The sequence below is a fragment of the Giraffa tippelskirchi genome, chromosome 3, assembly GCF_054371585.1.
Source record: "Giraffa tippelskirchi isolate mGirTip1 chromosome 3, T2T-mGirTip1v1.2.pri, whole genome shotgun sequence".
NCBI classification, from domain to species: domain Eukaryota; kingdom Metazoa; phylum Chordata; class Mammalia; order Artiodactyla; family Giraffidae; genus Giraffa; species Giraffa tippelskirchi.
This window is the reverse complement of record NC_137277.1, coordinates 97,637,265-97,660,320: the sequence shown is the minus strand read 5'-3', so window position 1 is coordinate 97,660,320 and position 23,056 is coordinate 97,637,265. Positions and strand designations below refer to the sequence as shown.

Genomic DNA, 23,056 nt, shown 5'->3' with positions numbered 1-23,056 from the left:
GCTGGCCCCTGCTCCTCAGCCACTGGATTCTTCCCAGTGGGCTCCACTCCGTGAGCCCTCTCTGGGCAGAGGTGCTCCCTGCTCTACAACCTTCACTTCAGCTTGGTTGCCCTCTGAGACACCGTTCAGCCTCTTCCTGGAACCGTCCTCCTCTGCCACCGCACTCGCCCCTTCCACGTTGCCATGGGAACTGTTAAATTGTCTGGGGCTTCCACTCTGTTGCCTAGCCCTCGTCCCCCAGGGTCAGCCTCTTTAGACTTCCGGAACCCCTCCACTGAGGACAGCTATGCCAGCATCATGGTTGGTTAAATAGGCCTTTGTGGGTTGGCCTGGGAACCATACCACTATTTATAACAATTTTTTCTATGGGGAAATTCTTTCCCCATTGACTGGTGACCTTTTAGAACACAGCAGTCCTATCTCGGCTCCACAGTGGGGTGAGATCACTGGGAGGTTTAAAAGCCAAACTGGGAAGAGGAAATCAAGGCTGGGGCAGGCTGGGGTCAGAAGCCAGGAGCAGGGAGGTGTTTGTGAAGGGACAGCAGGGTTGGGAAGGCAGGGGTTAGACAGCAAGTTCATAGCAGAGAAATGTCAAGGTCAAGTGGAAGTTTGAACGTGGACGGATCTAAGAGAAAACCTGCAGGAATAGGGGATGGGCCGGGAGACAGTAGATGGCATGAAGAGCAGACAGGAAAACCAGGGTGAGTAAAGTGTGGTCAGACTGTCATGGGGCTAGAGACACATTGTGGCAGTGTCTTTATTATCTCAGCCCCCTCTTGGGGCTTGACTACTTAGAGCTGGGGAACTTGGCCTTCTCGTTTTTGTATCTGTTCTTGCATTGAGTGAAGTGCAATCCCTAGGGAGCTGGGGGCAGGGAGGGCTTACTAAGAGCAATGGTCTTGGTTGTTGGTACATCCCTGTTGGTACCATTTCTTCCATTCAGACCCCTCAGGCTCATTGCCCAGATTCCCTGTTGCTGCTTCTTTCATTCTCCTGGTTTCTCTTTCTTTCTTGCCTTTCACAAAGAACTTCCTCAAGACTGCAGTATCAGTCTTCCAGCCTCTCTGCTTCTATGACCTTACTCTCTGCCTGCCCCACTGCAACGGATGAGTCAACTTGCAAGGCTGTGTTTACACATCAGGCCAGTTTCTCTACTTGTGCCGTAGGTCTCATTACCTACTGGCTATTTGCAAGCGTGCTCTCTCTTTCACTCCTGTATCACTGCCCATTGTGACATTACTTAAGGTAAAAACATGTAATAACTTTCACTTAGCAATTAGGCATACCTTGACCTCACGTTTCTCTCCAGCTTTCGTCCTGTTTCACTGGCCTTTTATAGCAAACCCCATGAAAGAGCTGTTCCTTTCAAGTCTTCTAACTCTCTTCGCATTTTCTCTCTCCCTTCTGTCAGTTGCAGCTTTATTGAGATATCATTTATGTACTTTACATTTCACATATGTAAAGCATTCCATAATTTTTAGTATATTCATCTAGTTGTCAACCATCACCACAATCAGTTTTAGAACATTCTCATCACTTCAAGAAGAAAGCTTATACCCATTAGCAGTTACTCCTCATTTTTCCTCAATCACCCCTAGGCCCTAGGTAATCACTAATCCACTTTCTATAGTTTTGCAAATGCAGTGTTCATTCTTTCTTTCCTGATTTTAGTGATTTGAGTATTCTCTCTTTTTGCTTGATTAAATCTGCTAATTTTGGTCTTTCCAAAGAACCAGCTTTTGGTATCATGGTTTCTATTGTTTTTCTTTTCTCATTTCACTAATTCCTGCTCTAATTTTTAATCATTTCTTTCTTGTGGGGAGTTTAGTTTGCTCTTTTTTCCCCTTACTGTTTTAAAGTAGAAGGTTAAGTTATTCCTTCTATATTTTCCTTCAATAATGTAGGTTTTTACAAGGATAAATTTTCCTCCAAGTGTTGCTTTATCTGCATCCCATAAGTTTTGATATATAGAGTCTTCATTTTTATTCATCTCAAAATACTCTTTATGTGATTTCCTATGAAATATCTTTGAGATTTTTCCTTTTGACCTATTGACTATTTTGGAGTGTATTGTTTAATTTCTATGTATTTTCAAAGTTTCCAAATTTCTTTGTTAGTCATTTCTAATTTTACTTCATGGTGGTCTGAGAATGTACTTCGAATGATTTTATCCTTTGAAATATGTTGTTGCTGTTTAATAGCCCAATATACATGGGGATAAGCAGCAGTTCAACTAGTGCTGACTACTCCTGATTTTCTTTTAGTCTATGCTTTAAAAATTTGAGGCACAGTCTTTTTTATTCTAATATTGTGGAATTAATTGAAAAACTAAGCACCTGCATTAAGCAAGCAGATTATTGTAAGGGTTAATATTGATCAGAGGCTCTCTTTCTACCCATGATCAATTGATGATCAGCTGATTTAAAAACAAATCATGATTTACTGTGTACTACCCTGGTATGACTGCTATCTAATGCTAGCTAGTATTTGTTGAGTTTGATATGCATGGCAGGTAGAAAACAAGGGTTCAATAAAGTTAAATATTTTATCTAAAGATACATCCCTAATTGGTTCTGGGTTGAAGTTACAACTCTTGTTACTATCTCTGATCTCTCATTCACAACTAACAAGCGATAAAGGAACAAGTTAAACGATACCGTGAGGCAAATTCAAAAGATAGAATATTTTTTTAGGATAACTGGCCTAGTCTCTTCAACAAATTAACGTCATTTAGAAAAGGAGAATTAAAGAAGTTCATATTAAAAGAATCTTGAGACATTTAAACAGTTGCAGTATGCTGTTCTGGAATGGACAGTCATTTAAACAAATTGCCTTTAAAAAACATTGTCGGGTCATTGGGAAAACTTGAATATGTTCTCAGAATTAGATAAGTAGAACATTTACTGATGTGCTTGTTAACTCAAAAAGCAGATTTTTGAACTAGATGACAGTATGATTTCATTTTTATAAAAATAAGCATGCATATAGAATAGGGTTTAAAAGTACTTACTCGAAGCATTATAGTAATGATTTGTAGATAGTAGGAATTTTAATTATTTCGTATGTGCTTCTTTTTTTATTTAAATTTTTTGGCATACATGTACTGCTTATTGTTGGCTTCCCTGGTGGCTCAGATGATAGAGTCTGCCTGCAATGTGGGAGAACCAGGTTTGATCCCTGGGTTGGGAAGATCCCCTGGAGAAGTAAATGGCAACCCACTCCAGTATTCTTGCCTGAAAAATCCCATGGACTGAGGAGTCTGGCAATCTACAGTCCATGGGGTCACAAAGAGTCGGACACAACTGAGCAACTTCACTATCACTGCTTATCTATTAATAAAATGTTACTTTTTTTTTTTAAGAGAGTCAAGTGCTGGATTTCAAATGCTTTGATTCCAGTCCACAATCCTGATCCTGACTTAATACTGTGATCTTGGACAAGTTACTTATCTTTGTAAGCCTTGCTTTTCTCAGTTCTAAATTAGACTTGATCACAGGATACTTTTACACAGTTACTGTGGGGATTAGAGAGGTAATGAATGGGAAGTACTTAACACAAAGTCTGTTATCTAGTAATAACCTGATAAATGTTAATTATTATTACTGTGCTCAAGTGTTGCCAGCAAACATTTGAATATAACTTTTACCCAAGAAGCTGAGCCTTCTCAGTGCTTAAAATCATGGCTTTGGATCATCTTGAGGCATGTTATAGAGTGAGATATCCATGAATAAGTTTCCTTAGATTCATATGCTAAGGGCCATTCTTTATGGCTTAGCCATGAACCAAATAAGGTCTCTGAATCTAGGCATACTCTGTTCCTAATGATCTGTGGGATCCAGATACATGCCAATGCCTGTCAGGCAACAGATGAACGTGGGAGTTTGTCCAAAGCATGCTTCTCTCCGGTACCCTTAATCATCATTCAAAGGTTTACATTTCCCAGAAAGGAATTTCACCATGATAAGGGCACTACTACATACTACTAATATTACAGAGCTATGTTATCTGTCATAAAACCACAATTTTATAAGCTATTTTTCATGACATATTGTAGGATTGCTCTGTATATGAAGTTTAAGATGAAACTCCTTAGGGAGGCTTCTTTGAATGAATTAAAATCAACACAATGACTTTTTTTTTTTCCCCCAAAAAAAGGTTAATATCCATATTCTGCTTGAGGAATCAAGGATACAGTTTACAGATTTTGTGAAATGAAGGTCTGTTTTCATCAGACTGTTGAAATTGTGTTAGTACTCCAGATCATCTTGAGTCAGGTAATCTTAACTGTCCACACCCTGCTCAAGGCCCCCAGGAGTTGTATCAAGTTCAATGGTATTGTTGGCTTCCCATCTTACCCTTCACTCAGCCTTCTCCCCTTCAAATGTCCCAGTAAACATCCAGAAAATACAATTCAGGAAGTTTCACAAGTCCTAGTTGATGATTATTGACATCACCAGACATTACTCAGTTCAATAAATGTTTGTATAAAATCTAATATGTGCCAGATTCTACTGGGTACTGAGGGAGATAAAGATGAATGAATTTGGTCTGAAGGAAAAGTGATGAGAAAGATTTATGAGTAATTAACATTTATTGCAGGTAGGACAGTGCTGAAATTGAAGTGTAAATAAAAAACGGTTAGTGAATGCCAACCAGGAAGATTTTAAATCCTGAACAATGAGCAAAGAAATCTGATCTGTAGGCAGGGCTCTTTGTTTTCCATGAGAAGAGACCTACTCAAGCTAACTCAGGGAAAAAGGGGTTGTTGAAAGAACATGAAGATCACATGAATGAAAATACACCCCAGGCTTTGTGAGCAATGTGGCCTGAGGCAGCTGAACTCTGGCGGAAGCAATTTCAGTCCCTCTTATCTGTGTTTTACCCTGTTCCCTCTCTGTCTCTGCTGGTGCCTTCTGCTTTCACTCAGCTCTACAGTATTGCTACCCCTCCTTTAACAGGACCTTTTGGGTATGGTGTTCAGTACTATTTGACTATAGTCTCTGTATTTGGGGAGGAATCTGATTTGTTGCTGATGAGCTGATAGACATGCTGGCCTTGGCTCAGCCATTGCTGAGAAGCAAGAATGTGAAGAACAGTGGGAACCTGTAACTTACTGAGTTAACCTTTAAGGGAGCTTTAAGCAACTTACTGCCTACTATAGTGAGTCAACTTTTAATCTACCATTAAAAGAGATACTGGATTTCAACTGGGGACCAAGATTGGAGGACATTTCTGATTTGAGCAGAGCATGAGCAAAAGCAAAAGAAGAGGAAAGTCCAAGGATATTTAAGTGTCTCAAGTGACTGGAATACAAGCACAAGATTGGGACCAGTGGATTTTGAAATTGTGAGGCCAGAACCAAGGAATTTAGTCTATAGAAAATGAAAAGAACTTGAAACTATTTTTCAAAAAGATACATACAAAAGATAAAAAAAACAATGTTCACACAGGTGATGTCATTAATGGTCAGCATGGTTTCTTCACGAATAACTTGTAATCCAGCATCTTAATGGTCACAAAAATCCTCTTGGTATGGAACTGATCACTCTAACAGGAAGACGCAATGGGATAGTTTACAAAAAAAAAAAGAATCTCAGGCTTTGGAATCAGAAATACATGTGTTCAAATCCTGACTTTGCTATTTTCTAGCTGTGTGTCTTGGGCAGGTACTTAGTTTCTCTAAGCCTCTGTTTTCTCACCTGTACAATGTGTTTGACTGTTCAGCTAATTTATACTTGTATGACATCATGGCTGGTTAAGTGTTCATTAAATTAATTTGTCAGTGTCCGTGTTGGATTACAGTGGAGTGTTAGGAGCATCTTTCCTACTCTTATGTTTGTAGTAAGGATTGGTAGCACAATGTTTGTAAAATGCTTTGCAAAGTGCCTGGCACATGGCAAATAGTCATTACATATTAGCTTTTTTTTCTTCTTCTATTTCTCTTTGAAAATTTCAAACGTTTAGTATCATGAGAACTTGAATCAACAAGGAGTCTTTGAATCAGCTAGTTATATTGTGACTATCTGAGGCAACTAAATAGCCCTCAACCCAGAACAGAGGGGTAGAAAGCTCCTCACTGTTCTATGAGAGGAATTACTTTTTTCAATAAAGACTCTTGCCCAAGATCTTGGATGTAAATGCTTCAGATGTCCAGTCATCCTTCCTGGACCCTTTAATCCCTCAACAGGTACTGATTTCTAGAACTCAGATGTGGTACTGTATTCCAGTGATTCCTTACTTTCGCAGTTGACAAAGGACAAACTCATGGTTAGACTTTAGGTGGTTATTATACTAAACGACTAGGGGAAAAAAAGTGATCACCTCCCAAAGTAATGAGTATTAATTTCAGTCAAGAAAGAGAAAAAGAATCTGTGATAGGCCCAGGCCACAGGGAAAGAAAGAATGTGGTCCTCTTTGTTGTCCTCCTAGAGTTCCTCAATTTTACCTACTTGAAGGAACCTAATAACTTGGGATTTCCAAGCATGAGCATACTTTCTGAAATATTTTTTTAAATCTGTAGAATTGTAATCCACACAGTTTTGGATGAGATGTGGTCTGCTGGTAATTCTTATGGTCAGTTATTGTAGGGGGGTCTTTATTAGCATTACACAAAGTATCATGGTGTCCTTTTTTTTTTTTAACTCAAGAGGCTTGACTATCCTCATTGCTATGGTTTAAAGAAGAATGCTAGCTTTTCATAGAGAATACTGATTCTGAGCAGGATTTGGCAAGAGCAAGATACAATTTTTGAAAGATACTTCAAAAGTATAAGTCCCCTTTCTTGTCTCTTGGGACTCTCCCCACTGAGAACAAAGATAGAGTGAGAGAACCAAGTTCAAGGTCAGTGGGCTACTGGCCTGGAGACTGGTAGTGGTGTTGTCCCACAAGGAACAACTTCTTCCCTCTCCTTCTTTTTGTTTCACTTCCATTTTTATGAGTCTCTACTTAAGTGAGTACTTTTTATACAGTTTGCTCCAGAGATAGAGCTCTGAGGGTGACAAAGAGCTGCAACTCAAGAACTAACTTGAGCATCAGAATAGCACATATTGAAAAATGGAGGATGAGAGCAATGCAAGGCTCTGAAGAGGCTCGAAACTGGCCCAGGACTATTCTCTTCATCACTCTTGCTAAAGATTTGTCATCAGTTCCATAGTGAGGCAGAGCTGGAGATTGATTGCCGAATCAGTTATTTACTATTTACAGTTAATTGTATAAAAATGTGTGAACTAAAAGGAACATAATCTTACACTACATGTGGTTTAGTCATTTTCATTAAGTCCTACTATCTTCATACAATCTTAAACTAGAATTCAGAACCCTTCAGGAATTGGTACTTGTGATTCCTGAGCTGTTATATCTGCCTGACCATGTAATTTAATGCACTGGTGTCCAGAGCAAGAGAGCACTGAGGCCCTGATTGCTTATCTTAAACACAGTGTAGTTTGTAAAGCGGAACTACACAAAAATTGACTACAAAGCCCTTGCTCTTGACAATTTCCTCAATTAACACTAAAGGTGCCTCTAAAATATATGTTAAGTCTCTCTTCTCTTCTAGAAAGGAACCAAACTTCAATTATGTCCCTTTAAAGAAGTTTAGAATCTTTTGTCCAGTCTTTATGACCAATATTTTTGTAAGTCTGGAAGAACATTGTCAAATGTCTTTGCCCTCAACCCTGACTCTCTACAGATTCCAGATTTCATATTGTGCTAACATTCCTGGAAATGTTAAAAGACTTCCCTGATCCCTCTCTGACTGATTAACTAATAATAATGTATGGAATTCCACATATCAAATCTTGAAATAGATATGGAGGAAGTGGAAAACCATCCTGGGGAACTCAAGTCAGTCAACATGCTTTGTCATTTATGAAGGATCATTTTTGTGGTAACTTGACAGTTATTCTGGAAAATAATCAATGATTTTTCTGTTTTTAAAGAAAGTGAAAAGAGAAAGTGTTAGTTGCCCAGTCCTATCCAACTCTTTGCAACCCCATGGACTGTAGCCTGTTAGGCTCCTCTGTCCATGAGATTCTCCAGGCAAGAATATTGGAGTGGGTAGCAATTCCCTTCTCCAGGGGATATTTCTGACATAGTGACTAACTCGGGTTTCTTGCATTGCAGGCAGATTCTTTACTGTCTGAGCCACCAAGGAAGCACTCCATCCCCTCCACAGAAAAACAAGACAAGATCGAACCCAGGCCATGGCTCACTGCTAGACCACCAGGCAGCATCAGGTTACACGCCTGGCTTTTTATTTTATTTAAAGTCATGCTACTTAACATCACTTTCAGGAATTATTTGTGTAGAGGAAGAAGTTTTAACTCTTAACAATGAATTCTGATTTTTATATCATTGTAAGTGAAAATGTATTAACATATCCTAAATTGATTGGCAACATATATCAAAGACATTGATTTTTCCATAAAAAAGAGAACATAAATTCTTGATACATAATTGATTATTGATTGTTGTATAACACAATGATTTGAATGCTTCTTCAAATTTGACAGAATTTTTTGGTTATAGTATCCTGTGTTTTGAAACAAGTAGCATTTTGAATTATGTAATTCCAAAGCTCTGCATAAAAAATCAAGCCTAATTTGTAATACATGGTTCGTAAAACATACCATCTGGCAAAAGTTCTGCACTTACTTCCTGAGGCCCTATAGACTGATATTATACGATTCTTACAAGGGTTTCAGCGGTCATTGGTGGGGACTGCTGAAAAGACAGCTCTGCCTTTTCTGGATCAGAATTACTTGACAGATAGTAGTGGATCATGCTTTATTATTATAAGTAGTAAAGCTGCAGCAGCCTTGGGCACCATGAAATTAAGGGACAGCTCCTTTTCCTGTTCTGAGGCATTACATAAGCACCTTGGATTCTGTAGTGCTTGAAGGAGTGGCACCTAAAATTTGACCCCTCACTGTGATGAGGGGAACTTTGTGCTAGTATTAATTTCATTTAAAAATCTACCAGTTATTGGGATGCTTCTTGCTCCTAAGTACTGCTGACAGGTTCATACTCTCTACACAAGGTAAAATTTATTTTCTGGAGAATTTGCACATATAATCTCTCTTTTTAGTTTCAGTATCACTGGGCATTCTTTTCCCTTTAGTTGTAAAATTGGTGTTGAAGAGTTCTTTACAAAAATTTCATTCTTTCACATGTGTCTGCCTTTAGAATTCACAAACACAATTCCATTAATTCTTATTATAGTTTTTCTAACTTAGTTCTTTCTTCAGACTTCCCTTTTAAAGCCAGTTTTAAAAGGCCCAATCTTTGTCTACCGTTGAGTAACTGGAGTCATTATTTCAATAATAGCATTGGAGAGGTGCTAAAGTTTTTCAAAACTGCAGATTGACCTAATTAATGTCTTTTCTGAGTTGTGCTAATTCCCCCATTAACCACTCTGGGGCCTCTTAAAACTCCCCAGTCTCTGCCGCCATCTATTCAGAAGTGTTATGTGCTTAGAATAGGTTGTGATTGCTTTGATTATGAGTAAAACGGCAGTGTTTTAAAAATGTTTGCGAAGTGTTTTCCTTCTTGTCATTTATTTCTTGGATTAATCGTAACTCTCACTTATTACTTTGCCAACTTTTAATTGTCCTGCATTCTGCTTTCCTGTATTCACCAAAGCTGTCTCTACCACGGTCACCCAGGAGCTCCTATTTCTTGGTGATTGACAGCGAAGAGGATTAAGCACAGACCTGGATCAGAAGTATTCTCTTAACCACACCGACTGAAGATAATTATTTCCCAGTGAGGAGTGACCAAGGATTGATGCCAGAATCCTTGTATTGCCTTCATCATTTGTTACTTAGGACTGTGTACAGCAAACTGTACATAAAAATAAGCTGGTCTGTCATCTCTCTATTACATCTTTGTAGAGCTATAGTTACACATGGATCCTGAGGTAGGGGTGTTGATCTGACCATGGGATTAATATTTGTGTGCAGAGAATATAGATAGCTGTTCTGGCAGAATGATGACTTAAAGCTTATGTCAGGCTGAATGGCTTCTATGCTACACAAGTGCCTAGATGATACAAACTACCCTCTCTTATAGTATTGTGCTTCATCACAAAATGTGATTGAATTTTCATATGCAAGACTCTTTTTTTTTTTTTTCCCATATGGGAGAGTTAATTCTGCATGGACAGCTAAGAACCAAAATATAAAAGCAAAAGGAAACATATAAAGGTAGTTCAGCAAACGTTTGGATGCCCGTTTCATGACTTGTTTGATAAATATTCTAGATTTAGTGATGGTTTTAGTTTCTCATTCTTATTTTCCATGCCCTGCCATCTTTGTTTTTCAGAGCATTGTATTAACCGTATGTTTCACAAGACACATCTGGTGTCTCGTGAACCCTGGAGAGACTATCCCTACCAGGGCTAGCTGATTCCTAAATATAGTAACTGACTGGCCTGTGAAATAATTTTTTTATTTACAAGCCAACCCATCCAGAGCCCATAGGCCCAGTTCTCTGTTTGATACAGCTCTTACACTCTGGGACAATATTCCCACACCCAGATGATCCCAGGGCCAGGCATTTACGCCCTCGGACCTGCTGAAATTATTCAAAGTAGTCAATCCTAAACTTGTTTAGCCTGTCTCACCTGTTACTTCCTGCAGAAACCAAGATGATGGCTCTTGCCCACATTTCCCCTTGCTTCTCCTGACTAATCCTGGTACTTCACCTTATGTCTATCCCCCCACCCCTGCCACGAGACGGTGTACCCCGTCCTATTGGAATTTGTGTGTAACAACTATCTTTTCAATGCAGTCATCCCATAATCTGTTGGCCTCACCCTTTGTGCGTTCGTGTGTGTGTGCTCAGTTGTGTCTGACTTTGTGACCCCATGCAGAGTTAGCCGGCCAGGCTCCTCTGTCCATGGAATTTTTCAAACAAGAATACTGGAGTGGGTTGCCATTTCTTACTCCAGGGTATCTTCCTGACCCAGGGATTGAACTCACTTCTCCTGTGTCTCTTGCCTTGGCAGGCAGATTCTTTACCACCTCTCCACCTGGGAAGCCTCAGCCTCACCATATCTGAATAATAATAAAGCCTACGTTTGATAAGAACCTATTACTTTCAAAAACTATATTATTTAATCATGTTAATTTTAACTGTCCAATTCCTTTGCTCTCTGCCCTCGGTCTGCTAGAATAAATTAGAAGATAGATACTTGTCTCTTGTTTACTGATGAAATTCTAATGTGGTGAATACTTTGGCCTATAGTCTATGCTCAGTAAATATTTGTGGAAGGGAATTAGTTACTTATTTGATTTATTTTGTTATCTTCTTTTCTTTTCAGAGGCACTCTGTAGAGACCGGCTGGGCCGTGGCTTTAGCAAGGATCAGAGTGAAGGAGAAATTTCTGCCTTGTCTTGTGTTTTCTACACGCATGGAAGGAGCAAACAAAATAACCCAAGGGGCATTTTGTGTTCACTTACAGTTCACAGTACATAGCTGCTCTTGCCTGCAAGAGCTATCCAATATTAGCCTAAACTCAGGATCCTGACCAAAACATATCACTTCTCTCTCGGCTTATTCGTTTGTAAACTGAGGAGATGGACTAGATTGATGGACTAAATAATTTTCAGGAGTTTTCTGTTTAGTATTACAAAGCCAATAAACATTATTGTCTTCATTTTAAAGATAAAGAAATCGAGGCTCAGGGAAATCACATAAATTGCCCAAGGTCACACAGTTTGTTAATGAGAAATCCAAGAGATTCAAACCTTTGCGAATCAGTCTATGTCTCTAAACCTATAGCCTCTACATTTTTTAACTTTTTTTAAGTCTGATATGCTTAGAAAGGTATACAGTGAGTTATTACAAAATGATTACATGGGTGAAACCCATGCCAAGACTCTTGTTAAGAAATAGAAAAATCACAGAAGCACTCATCTCTTGAATTATATCTCAATACCATGCCTTCCATCTTCCCCAAAGGCAACCACACCTTAAATTTCAAAGTTTAACCTAGTTTTGAAATTGATATAAATGGATTTCTATTTATATTCTTTTGTGCCTGGCTCTTTTGCTTAACATGTTTGTGAAATTCACTAGCATTCTGCATGTAAATGCAGTTTGTCATTTGATATGTCATTGCATGAATATACTCTCATATGCATATCCATTCTATGATTGATGAATACTTGGGTTGTTTCCAATTGGCTTGTCATGACTAATGCTACCATGCACATTTTTTGGTACATACTTTTGGTGTACGTGTGTGAGCAATTCATTTGAGTCCTTGCCTGGAAATGAAATTGGTAGTCCAAAGGTGTGTTTAGCTTTCCTGTAAGCAGTGTGTGGAAGTTCCAGTTGCTTCACATCTTTGCAACATTTGGTGTTGTCAATCTTTTTCCATTTTTGTCTTCTAGTGGATAGTTGTATTTAATTAGATGTGAATTTGCATTTTTAATGACTGAGATTAAGTATTTTGTCTTTTATTTATTGGCTATTGGATGTTTTTTGAAGTGTGTCTTTAAGTATCTTTTCCACTTTTCTACTGAGTGGGCTGTATTTTTCTTCTTGATTTGTAGAAACCTTGGTCATCTCTGGATAGATTTTATTTTATGTATCATAAGTATCTTTTCCTCCTACAACAATGCTGCTCTGTCTCTTGATTGGTGACATCAATACTAGAACTAATATAAGTGCTCCAATGTTAGACAGACATAGATTGACTTAGTATTGACTGCTTTATCTTTTGTGTGAGTGTCATCAGTAGGCATATTAAATTTCTCAGAGTAATTCTGGGCTGATTTCCTCAGGGTGGTTTTTGAGAGGGAGTGGGAAGATGTAGATCTATTTACACATATATGGACTTTACAGAGACTGAAAACAAATTTCTAGAATTCATATTTTGGTAAGAGGACTGAGAGAAAAGTGTATAGATTCAATGATCTTGAAATAAAAACTCCTTAGCTACAAATACCAATCCATCCTTTCCCCTCATTTCACCTCTGAGCCTCATCTTCATCCTGACCCTCTCTCTATCTCCCTTGATCCTTGCCTATGATAGTTGGTGATATCCATTCTCTAAGGGTAAATTCAGGGTTATATTAGCAAGGATGAGACAATGTCAGAGATAGGCATGAGGATTTTAAAGAACATTATATGATAATTTTAAAAACTGAAAGAAATTTTAGGTGTGATGTCAAATGTTTTATTTTTGGATGTCAAAATGGTGGAAGCCAGAACTCCACAGCATAGACCAGCACAGACAGTATATGGAAATGGAAGTTGGTTGGTGTAACACCGTCTTATTATATCCAGAGTTGGAGACATCACTCTATAAGTCTTTGTTGAATCAACCTGCCTGTGCTTTACATCCTTAGAAGTTCTGATCTATTCATATAGGTAAGTGTGGCTTATTTTATGGTGGTACAGATTGATATTTGATGTATTAGAATACATGTTAATTTAAAGCAAAATCTCTTCATGCTCATACTGTGTAGAGGCAGTTGGCCTGAATAAAGGGGAAAATATCTACCTTGGTCAATCAAGAATGGAGCTCGGTAATACACCTAAGTCTAATGTCTAAAGAACATAATCTCCACATATAAGCTGGTCAAAAAACCAAAATCATAGAAGGTTTTAAAGCTCAAAGAAGGTTTTAAAGTTACCTTAGATTATCTGCTTCAAAAGTTTCAAGATCCAGGATTCCTGATTAGGATTCTATTGCTTTATTCCTGTTATTGTTTGCCACGTGTCCTCTGCACATGTGTACATGCATTTTTCTGGGGAGAGGATCCAGAACTTTCATATGATGCTCAACAGGAGTCTTTGATTCCTCCACAACTGCATCAGCTGATCTTGTCCAACACCTTCCTTTAGGCCGATGAGGAAACCGTCTTACTTAAGACTCCACTTCTAATGTCTGGAGTAACAAGAACCAGACATCACTATTCCTGACTCCTGGACAGGCACTTTAGCCAGGACTAAAAATGAGGTTAAAAGTGGAAACGTGCATAGAGAGATAGCTCACAGTCCCTATTAATGGGATGAGATGTTTTTTTAAAAAAACAAATCTCACTTTCATTTATAAGAGGATTCAGTAGAAATCCAGGATTCAATAAACCAAAAAAGTTGCTTCATTGCTAAGGCATCCATTTATTTTGTAAGTTGGGGGAAGTCTGTAATTAGCGTTAACAGTAGACCTTATTAGTAAATTCTATCTGCTCTCACACTGTGCTAGACTTCCTTCGAGTGCTGGGACATACTTTATTAACATGGAAGCGCTGTCACAGCTCACCTCTTGTCACTTGAATCAGTTGCCTGCTGGCCTGGCACTCAGTTTCGTGTGGCAGAACCTTACTGAGTCTGCATGATAATGGACCTTTTAAATCCTAAACAATAAACATTCATTTCACCACTCCACCCAGAACGGAAATGCTCTTTAACCTCATATCAGCCACAAATAAGACTTGGAAATCAATTCATGGTGCATCGACTTCCTGCCTGGTTCATGCTTTGCAGCAAATAATTTTAGTAAAATATTCACAGAGCATGTGTGTTTTGAATATGCACAAGTTGAGGTATGGTGTGCAATGGGGTCCTCAACCTTTTTGTGGCATTTCTGTTTTTATCCATAGAACAAATTTTATTGCGCAAAGCTGATTTGTATGCATTGGTAACTAGGCTTAGGAAGCCCTGAGATGGGCTTCAGGGGAGAAAAAAAAAGTCCTGTGATGATTTCCCCAAAGTTTAGGGGGAAATTTTAGCATCCCCAAATCCTCTGGTTGTTTGAAAAATTATGTTTCATGGAAAACCAATTTATTATATTTGTGCTTGTCAGATTCATTAGAATATTCTCATGCATAAAGTATCAGTTGTTGAAGAAGCCAGGATGAGTGCCTTTGGCCCTGAAGAGAAATATTTTGTCAGGCTGAGACAGGAGATCAAATAGTTATGTCTCAAATTCCCTTCTGCTGGGGTTTGAAGTTTGAGTCAGACCTTCTTCCTCGTATCTCCCAGGCCAGAGTTCCATTATTTCATCATGCTCTGGTGCTCCTGGGAGAATCCAATTTCTTAAAATTCATGAAAACTCAAGGCCAGGAGGGGCAAGTCTCAAACGTTTTCAGTTAGAGGACCACTTAGGGAGGCAAAGAGCCTTGTCCCAACTCTTGCTATTGTAATCACTCCCCTTTTTCCTCCACCACCCCAGTGCTGCTGCAATTAGTGGCAAAACTGATGTTACTTTTGGGAATTTCAAGGAGCTGATGTGTGGTTTTCATTAGCATATGAAAATTAGTAACTTATGCCAGAAATTGAAGCCTTGGTTCTGTTCAACTATAACATAAACCTTAATATGCAGGAGACCAACCCCAAACAACATGGAGGTCTTCTCGGCCCCACTAGGATGGATATCTTAAAATAAGGCCCTGTGGTGCAGCCATTGAAGATTAACTAGGCCTTTCCTTATAGTCATCCCTTCTCTTTCTCTCTTTGTCTGGCCACATGTTTGCTTTCAGGCAGAGCTTTTTCCTAGTTCTAATCATACATTCTAATTAAAAATGGGGACCTCTCCAAGTTTATTATATGCTCTTTATTTTATGTTTCAAGAGCATCTTGGAAAAAAAAAGAGAGAGAGAGAGAAGGCACATGCCAAAGCTATTGTAAGGTATGAATTCTATTTTAAAATCACTGCTGTGTGTTTGAGATAGAGGCATGATGCAATGGTCTTCCTTATTGCAGTTATGATTAAATATAATGAGTAGGATCAGCCTGCAAGCTTATCACTATTCTGTGCTGTAAAATTGCCCAAGAGTAAAATGCAAATACAAACAAGGAGTTTTAATGAGCCAATGTAATAAAAGATTCAGGCAACAGAAAGCTGGTGGCTGTGCTTTGGCCCCTTCCCAATGGCTATTTTGAACCGGACTCCTTTAGAGCAAGTCTGAGTTGAGTTGAGTCAGTTTCCAAATATAAAAATATTGCAGATGAGCTCTAAATAATATTATTCACTTAGAAGGGTTTTTTTTTTCTTCATTTTCATACATGTGAGAAGTAACATTGAACTAACCCACAAAAAGAACATTATGAAAATAAGTAAAGCCAATAAGTAAAGCCAATAAGTAAAGGAAAAAGGATTTTTCCCTTTGTGAATTAGTATAAATGTTTTAGGCATTTTAATTGACTATAACCAATAATTCTAGATTAGGAAAAAGGCTTTTTTTGGACCATTAGAACTAGAACTCTCTCTACCACCCAGACAATACAGATAGACAGTAGAGCTCTAATTAAGATTTACACTAAATTATCATCCTAAATTGAAGGGTTTTGTGTGTGTGTGTGTGCATATGTGGTGAGAACACTTAAATCTACCTTCTTGACATATTTCAATCTGTCCCCATTCTGTGCATCAGCTCTCCGGTACTTATTCATCTTGCATGACTGATATTTTGTACCCTTTGACCACATCTGTCCATCCCTACCTCTGCAACCACCATTCTCTTCTCTGCTTCTGTGAAATTAAAGTTTTAATACAATATAAATAGTATTTTAATGGTCAGACTGAAGCGTATTTCAGTTATCTCTTTTAAAATGGCAAAAGCCCTTTAGCTTTCCTCTCTGTGAATTTCATACTTTGGCCAGCATATAAATATTCTAAAAGAGCCAAAGATGGATCATGATAAATGGAACGAACATTTGGATTGATTCTGGCATATGATGGGTTTTCCTTTCTCTTTTCCTTTTTTTTTTTCCTCACAAGAACTGGTTATGATTTTAGACTTTGGCCAAATGGAAGGCAGTGGTAACGTAAGTCTGCTCACTGTATCCCAAAGGGACTATTTTACTGATAAAGGTTCTGTGATGAGTAATGATGGACATTCAGTCACTGATAGGGGAACGTGATTTGCATGGCTCAAGGCCCTTCTGGACATTCTGTGTTTGTCCTCCAAGGGCTTTGGAGGACAGAATTGAACATCCCCAATAGTGAGAGAGACATCTTGAATAGTGGTGGGCTCATCAAAGAATGCTCACATATTAGACATTTGGACCCCAGTGGGCAGTTCTCAGGAAGCTGGGACATACACTGTCTTCCTTCATGGTGAGATTTTAACTTTTGGAAAAGAAAATTGCTTTCTAATATTGTTCATGATTTTCTTTTTAACCTGGGTGCACATCCTGGAATGTTGGAATTTTAACTATATCCTGAATTTGGACTAAAATTCCTCTTGACAGAAACATTTAATTCAGTGATGATGCATTCTCCCTTTGTGATTGCAGAGTCTCTGGCCAGGCTGATCAGGATCTCTTACCCAAAATAGATTCCAAAATGTGAAAGCAGTAAATCAAGTCACCATTTTAAGAGGTGCAACTCATCTTACTACCACACTTGGGGGACAAATATGTTGTTAAGGAGGATTTTCTACTCGTTTTGAAGCCAAGAATATAATTATCACTTGATAATTTATGGGGTGCCAACTCTTTAATGGCATCTAGTAAGCACTAAATTGCTTTAAGGGACAGAGACACTGTGTCACCTGCAATTCATTAGAAGGTCACAGGCCTTTGTAAAAAAACAGCAAGTTGGAGCTTCTGCTCCAGACAGATATTATTGTGTTCTGTCTGTGAAGATTCCAGAGTTTGAGGTTTTCCTGGAGTCTCCATTTCCCGGGAACATGATGCTGAGGATCTGCTATGGATTGGGAGGTTTGAATGGAACTAGAGTGGCTTTTCAGAAAGCTGCCCTTTAAAGCTCCAGAGGATCCAAAACAACTGACTTTAAATATATGTTGATCTGACTTCACCGCTCATACAGTTTTGATGAACAGTCTCCTGGTTATAATGCTTAATTAAAAATTCCTTTTGTGTTATGAACTTTCAACCTTATGAATATGCCAGAAACTTCAAAACTGTTAAAGGAATATTTTACCTGCTACAAGAGTACATATTTGGGGAAGATAAAGGATTTCTAAGACATGAAAAGAGAATAAAATCTTTGTAATACTAAAATCTGCAAACAAAAAAAACAAACCCAAAGAAACAACCCACCTAAATTTAGATTTTCACAAGCTTAGGTACAGATGTAAAGGTGTTGCCAGAGAAAATTTGATACACACGTAAGAGTGGCAGCTGTTACTCTTTTAGCTTCTTTCACCTTCTCTTTTAAGTCAGATTTCCCTGACGGCCCTTTTGTTATCCAAAAATCTCTTGGTTGTTCCTTCAAATGCACCACTGAAAGTTGTCAAGTACACACACACACAGCATATATAAAGAGTCACATAGTTCCTGAAATGTTGACAGGTGTCTGCAATACTCATCACTGGAGATACTGCTGAAGTTAAAGCACAATATTGAGATTGATAAAGATTGAAAGTGATGGGGGAACAGAGACTGAGCTTAGTTCATGTAACAGCTGCAACCATTCCCAAATGTTTTTCTGCATAATCATGCAAGAAATTCATCATGCATTTCCTATTAAATATTTATGCAACTTGCTCCATAGGAGGGCTGTGGTATTTATTAATTCCCTGGTGTTTGGTACGTTTTGGTACATCTACTGCCAGCAATAAATGTGTCATGCCTAGCAAATTCAATTCTTGGCAGAAAATATTAGAAGATAATACTTGCTTACAGGATATTGCAAACTTTAATTATGCCTAAATGATTTTCAAGACTATTTCGAAATAAGCAACTGATTCCCTTGGCTTTCAGATGAAAGGAAGGGTCAGTGGAATGGGAAGTGGAAGGACAGACAGAAGTATTTCACTTTAAGTGCCCCATCTTTGTGGGAGGTGATCCATTTCTACCACATATTAATAATTACCACAAAAAGTAGTTTGGTCTAATGATTAACAACAAGTGCTCTTCTACACAACTGAGATTTCCTTATTCTAAGACTTTATTAACTGAAAGGATGAAATAGAAAAAGCTAATTATAAAAAATTATCCCCTAAATTAGTCAGTACAAAACATTAAAATCTCTAAGCTGAGATTTTACCAACATAGATTGCAAAATATCAAAATAAGCATTGCTGTCTGTAATTCAGAATACTTCAATATGGGCAGACACAGGATGAAGTGGCATTTTGTTCAAAACAATGCTTATTTTGTAAATCATACTAACTAGAAACCACCAGAAATAAAATGGACAAGACATGGGTCTTATCCTTGAAGTGTTCCCAAACAGATTAGCTGGGGGAGAAAGACATTCATCCAATGAACAGTTAGAAAAGACAACCACATATGTCATCATGTAGAACTAACTAATTGTTTTCCTAATGTATACCATGTTTACTTTTCCAAAACACTAAAATAAGCACTTTTTCTCATGACTACTCCATCAAATAAGAAGAGCAGATAATGTCCTCATTTATTAAGCAGGGAAAGTTGAATGGCTGGTCGATATTTATTCAGCAGGTTATTGAAGAATTCTGGTTAAAACTAGTTATTCTGACTCTTGGATACATAGGTAAAACATCACCGAAGGAACTTTTAGAGGATGCATCCAGTGCGTGCTAAGCTGCGTTAGTCATATCTGACTCTGTATGACCCCATGGCCCGCCAGGCTCCTCTGACCATGGAATTCTCTAGGCAAGAAGACTGGAGTGGGTAGTCATTCCCTTCTCCAGAGAATCTTCCTGGCCCAGGGATCCAACCCAGGTCTCATGCATTGCAAGCAGATTCTTTACCATCTGAGACACCAGGGAAGTCCAGTAACTCCCCTTTCTTTCACAGCAAAGCCTACTCGGAACAAATTTTAAAAACAATATGGATTTTTGCTTCTGTTTCTGAGGAAGTAGTTTGCAGCAGAGCACTCTTTAGCTGGAAACAACTAGAAAAGTTAGATAAAATAAAACAGTTAGTTTCAGGATATAGGAGAACTGTTGAAACAACCAGGAATGGGGAGGGAGGGGATTTTCCAAATATGGGGGAAACCTCAGAGATTTCCATCACTGGTCTGCACTATTCCCCCATGGGGCATTGCTGATTCTGGCTGAGGGGAATAGGGATGAGAATCAGGAATTTGCCTTCCATCAATTCAGTTCAGTTCAGTTGCTCAGTTGTGTCCGATTCTTTGCAAACTTTGTAAACTTCATGTCTAACCCCATGGATTGCAGCATGCCAGGCCTCCCTGTCCATCACCAACTCCCGGGCCTATTCAAACTCAGGTCCATTGAGTCGATGATGCCATCCAACTATCTCATTCTCTGTTGTTCCCTTCTCCTCCTGCCCTCAATCTTTCCCACCTTCAGGATTTTTTCCAATGAGTCAGTTCTTCGCATCAGGTGGCCAAAGTATTGGAGTTTCAGCTTCAGCATCAGTCCTTCCAATGAATACTCAGGACTGATTTCTTTTAGGATGGAAGGGTTGGATCTCCTTGCAGTCCAAGGGACTCTCAAGAGTCTTCTCCAACACCACAGTTTAAAAGCATCAATTCTTCGGCACTCAGCTTTCTTTATAGTCCAACTCTCACATCCATACATGACTATTGGAAAAACCATAGCCTTGACTAGATGGACTTTTGTTGACAAAGTAATGTCTCTGCTTTCTAATATGATATCTGGATTGGTCATAACTTGCCTTCCATAGAGAGAGCTATTTGCCAGGGGAAAAAAAACCAGCAGAGATTTTATTGAGAAGGCAGGGAGTGGCTAAGAATGGAGTGAAAAGCTGACATTGATCTAAGGCCAGACTTCTCCTCAATACATTTGATAAAAATATAAACTTGTAGTTCAGAAGGCTAAGAGATTGAATAGAAAGTCTGAAAAAAACTTTCTGAAGCAGTTCTTGCCATGCTAAAGCATAAGGATTAGAATTTGGGGCCCATCCAGAAGGACGGTTTGATCCCTGGGATGGGAAGATCCCCTGGAGAAAGAAATGGCAACCCGTTTCAGCTTTCCATGTATCTATCCACCTATCTATCTATATATATAGCTCCAGTATATATATACCTATATATATATACCTCATGTATATTTATTTATTTATTTTTCTAGTATTACATAAATAATTACTGAGCATACACTGAGACAAAATCACAAGAGAAAAACCAGAAGACAGAAACAGACTTATAGGTGATGCAGGTATTGGTGTTAGCATACAAGGATCGTAAGTATGATTAGGATGTTAAAGAAAAAAGAGAAATAAAAAAAATTAAAATTTTACTAAAGAGTTGGAATCCATTTAAGTAGGAATTAAATAGGAAATTCCTGAACTGAAAAACTTAACTCAATAGATGGGTTTCACAGAAGAACAGATTCAGCAAAAGCGATGACTGTGTTGACAGGAAGATATGGCAGCAGAAACTTATCTAAATTGTAGCACAGAGAAATAAGAAAGGAAAATATAGGAAAGAGGATAATAGACACATATAAATGAGTAAAAAAAATTCTATCATATGTGTCAATTGAACATATACAGAAAGGTGAGAGCACTAGCAATATTTGAAAACACATTTGTCAAAAATTCTCCTAAAATGATAAAAACATGGATTTAAGAAATGCCTAAAAATCTAAATGGTAAGTTAAGAAAAAAACAAACCAAGACATATCACAGTAAAACTGCTAAAAGCCAGAGATAATAAGAAAAAATTTAAAGCACCAAAAATAGGTTAATTATCTTCAAAGAAACAATAAAAAGAATTATATCTGAGTTTTCACAGAAATGATAGAGATCAGAAAACAACATAATGCCATCTTTAAGGTCATGAAAAATATATATCTGGATTCTACGTTTGACAAAAAATTCTTCAAAAATAAGCTGAAATAATACATTTTTTAGAGAAACACAACAAAGAGATGTTTAAGTATTGTGTGTTAGCTGATCTAAAGCTCAGATGGTAAAGAATCTGCCTGCAATGCAAGAGACCTGGGTTAGATCCCTGGGTTGGGAAGATTACCCTGGAGAAGGAAATGGTAACCCACTCCAGTATTCTTGCCTGGAAAATCCCACGAACAGAGGACCCTGGTGGGCTACAGTCCAAGGGGTCGCAAGGAGTCAGACATGACTTTCTTTCACTTCCCATGTTTAAGTAGTAGATACCCCCTAAAAAATAGAGCTTTTGTGAATGAAATTTTAACTTAAAAAAAAAAAAAACACTTCAGATGGAAAAACAGAAATGCAAGGAAGAATGAAGAACACAGAAAGGTAAATATATCAGTAAAAATAAATCCTGACTGCAAAAAACATTAATACTAATATCTGCTATGTTTATATCTATCTATCTATCTATCTATCTATAAAATGCATGATAACAGTGCCAAGGTAAGAGGTGCTGGGCTGTATAGACTTAAAGTATTCTAAATTCTAGAGTTGTAAAGGGAAGTTGTAAGTAAATAATTTAATCTTATTTTACTAAGTCTTTGATGCATGCTATAATTTCTAGGGCTACCACTGAAAGAATATTAAAAGAAAGTATAAATATGAGGTAACATGGAAAAAATGAAATAACAGGTTTGATTATTTTTAAAGAAGATGGGAAAGGAGAGAAAAAGGATAATAAAACAGATAGGACAAATAGAAAACCAGCATAAAAATGGTGGCTGTAAACTCTAATTATAATTACACTGAATAAAAAAAGGTTAAATACTAATGCAAAAATTTAAGAATTTCAGATGATAAAAATAAAACTCAACAATATTTTTAAAACTATTAATTTTAAAACACATGCTTTAACTATAAGGACACAAAAAGTTTAAAATTAAAAGGATAGAAAAAGATATATCAACACTAACCAAAAGACAGATATGTTTCAGAAAAAGTAGACTTTAAAGTAAGAAATGTTAAAACAGATTGAAAGAAATAAATTCATAATGAAAAAGAAATAAATGTACCAAAAGATACCCCAATTTAAAATCTGTAGCTACCTAGTAACATAGTTTTGAGGATTCTTGGGTGGTTCAGTGGTAAAGAATTCTCCTGCCAATGCAGGAGACACAGGAGATGTGGGTTAGATCCCTGGGTCAGGAAGATCCCCTGGAGGAGGAAACGGCAGCCCACTCCAGTATTCTTGCCTGGGAAGCTCCATGGACAGAGGAGCCTGGCACTCTACAGTCCTGTGAGGTCGCAAAGTGTTGGACATGATTGA

At 37.9% G+C, this 23,056-nt stretch overlaps 1 long non-coding RNA gene across 1 annotated transcript; it reads left to right on the top strand.

The window, feature by feature from the left end:
• The first annotated feature begins 239 nt into the window (after positions 1 to 239).
• On the top strand, positions 240 to 14,397 carry LOC145540881 (uncharacterized). Its single transcript, XR_014078611.1, has 3 exons — positions 240 to 701; positions 8,122 to 8,234; positions 11,321 to 14,397. It is a non-coding gene; the product is annotated as an uncharacterized LOC145540881 (long non-coding RNA).
• The last annotated feature ends 8,659 nt before the right edge of the window (positions 14,398 to 23,056 follow it).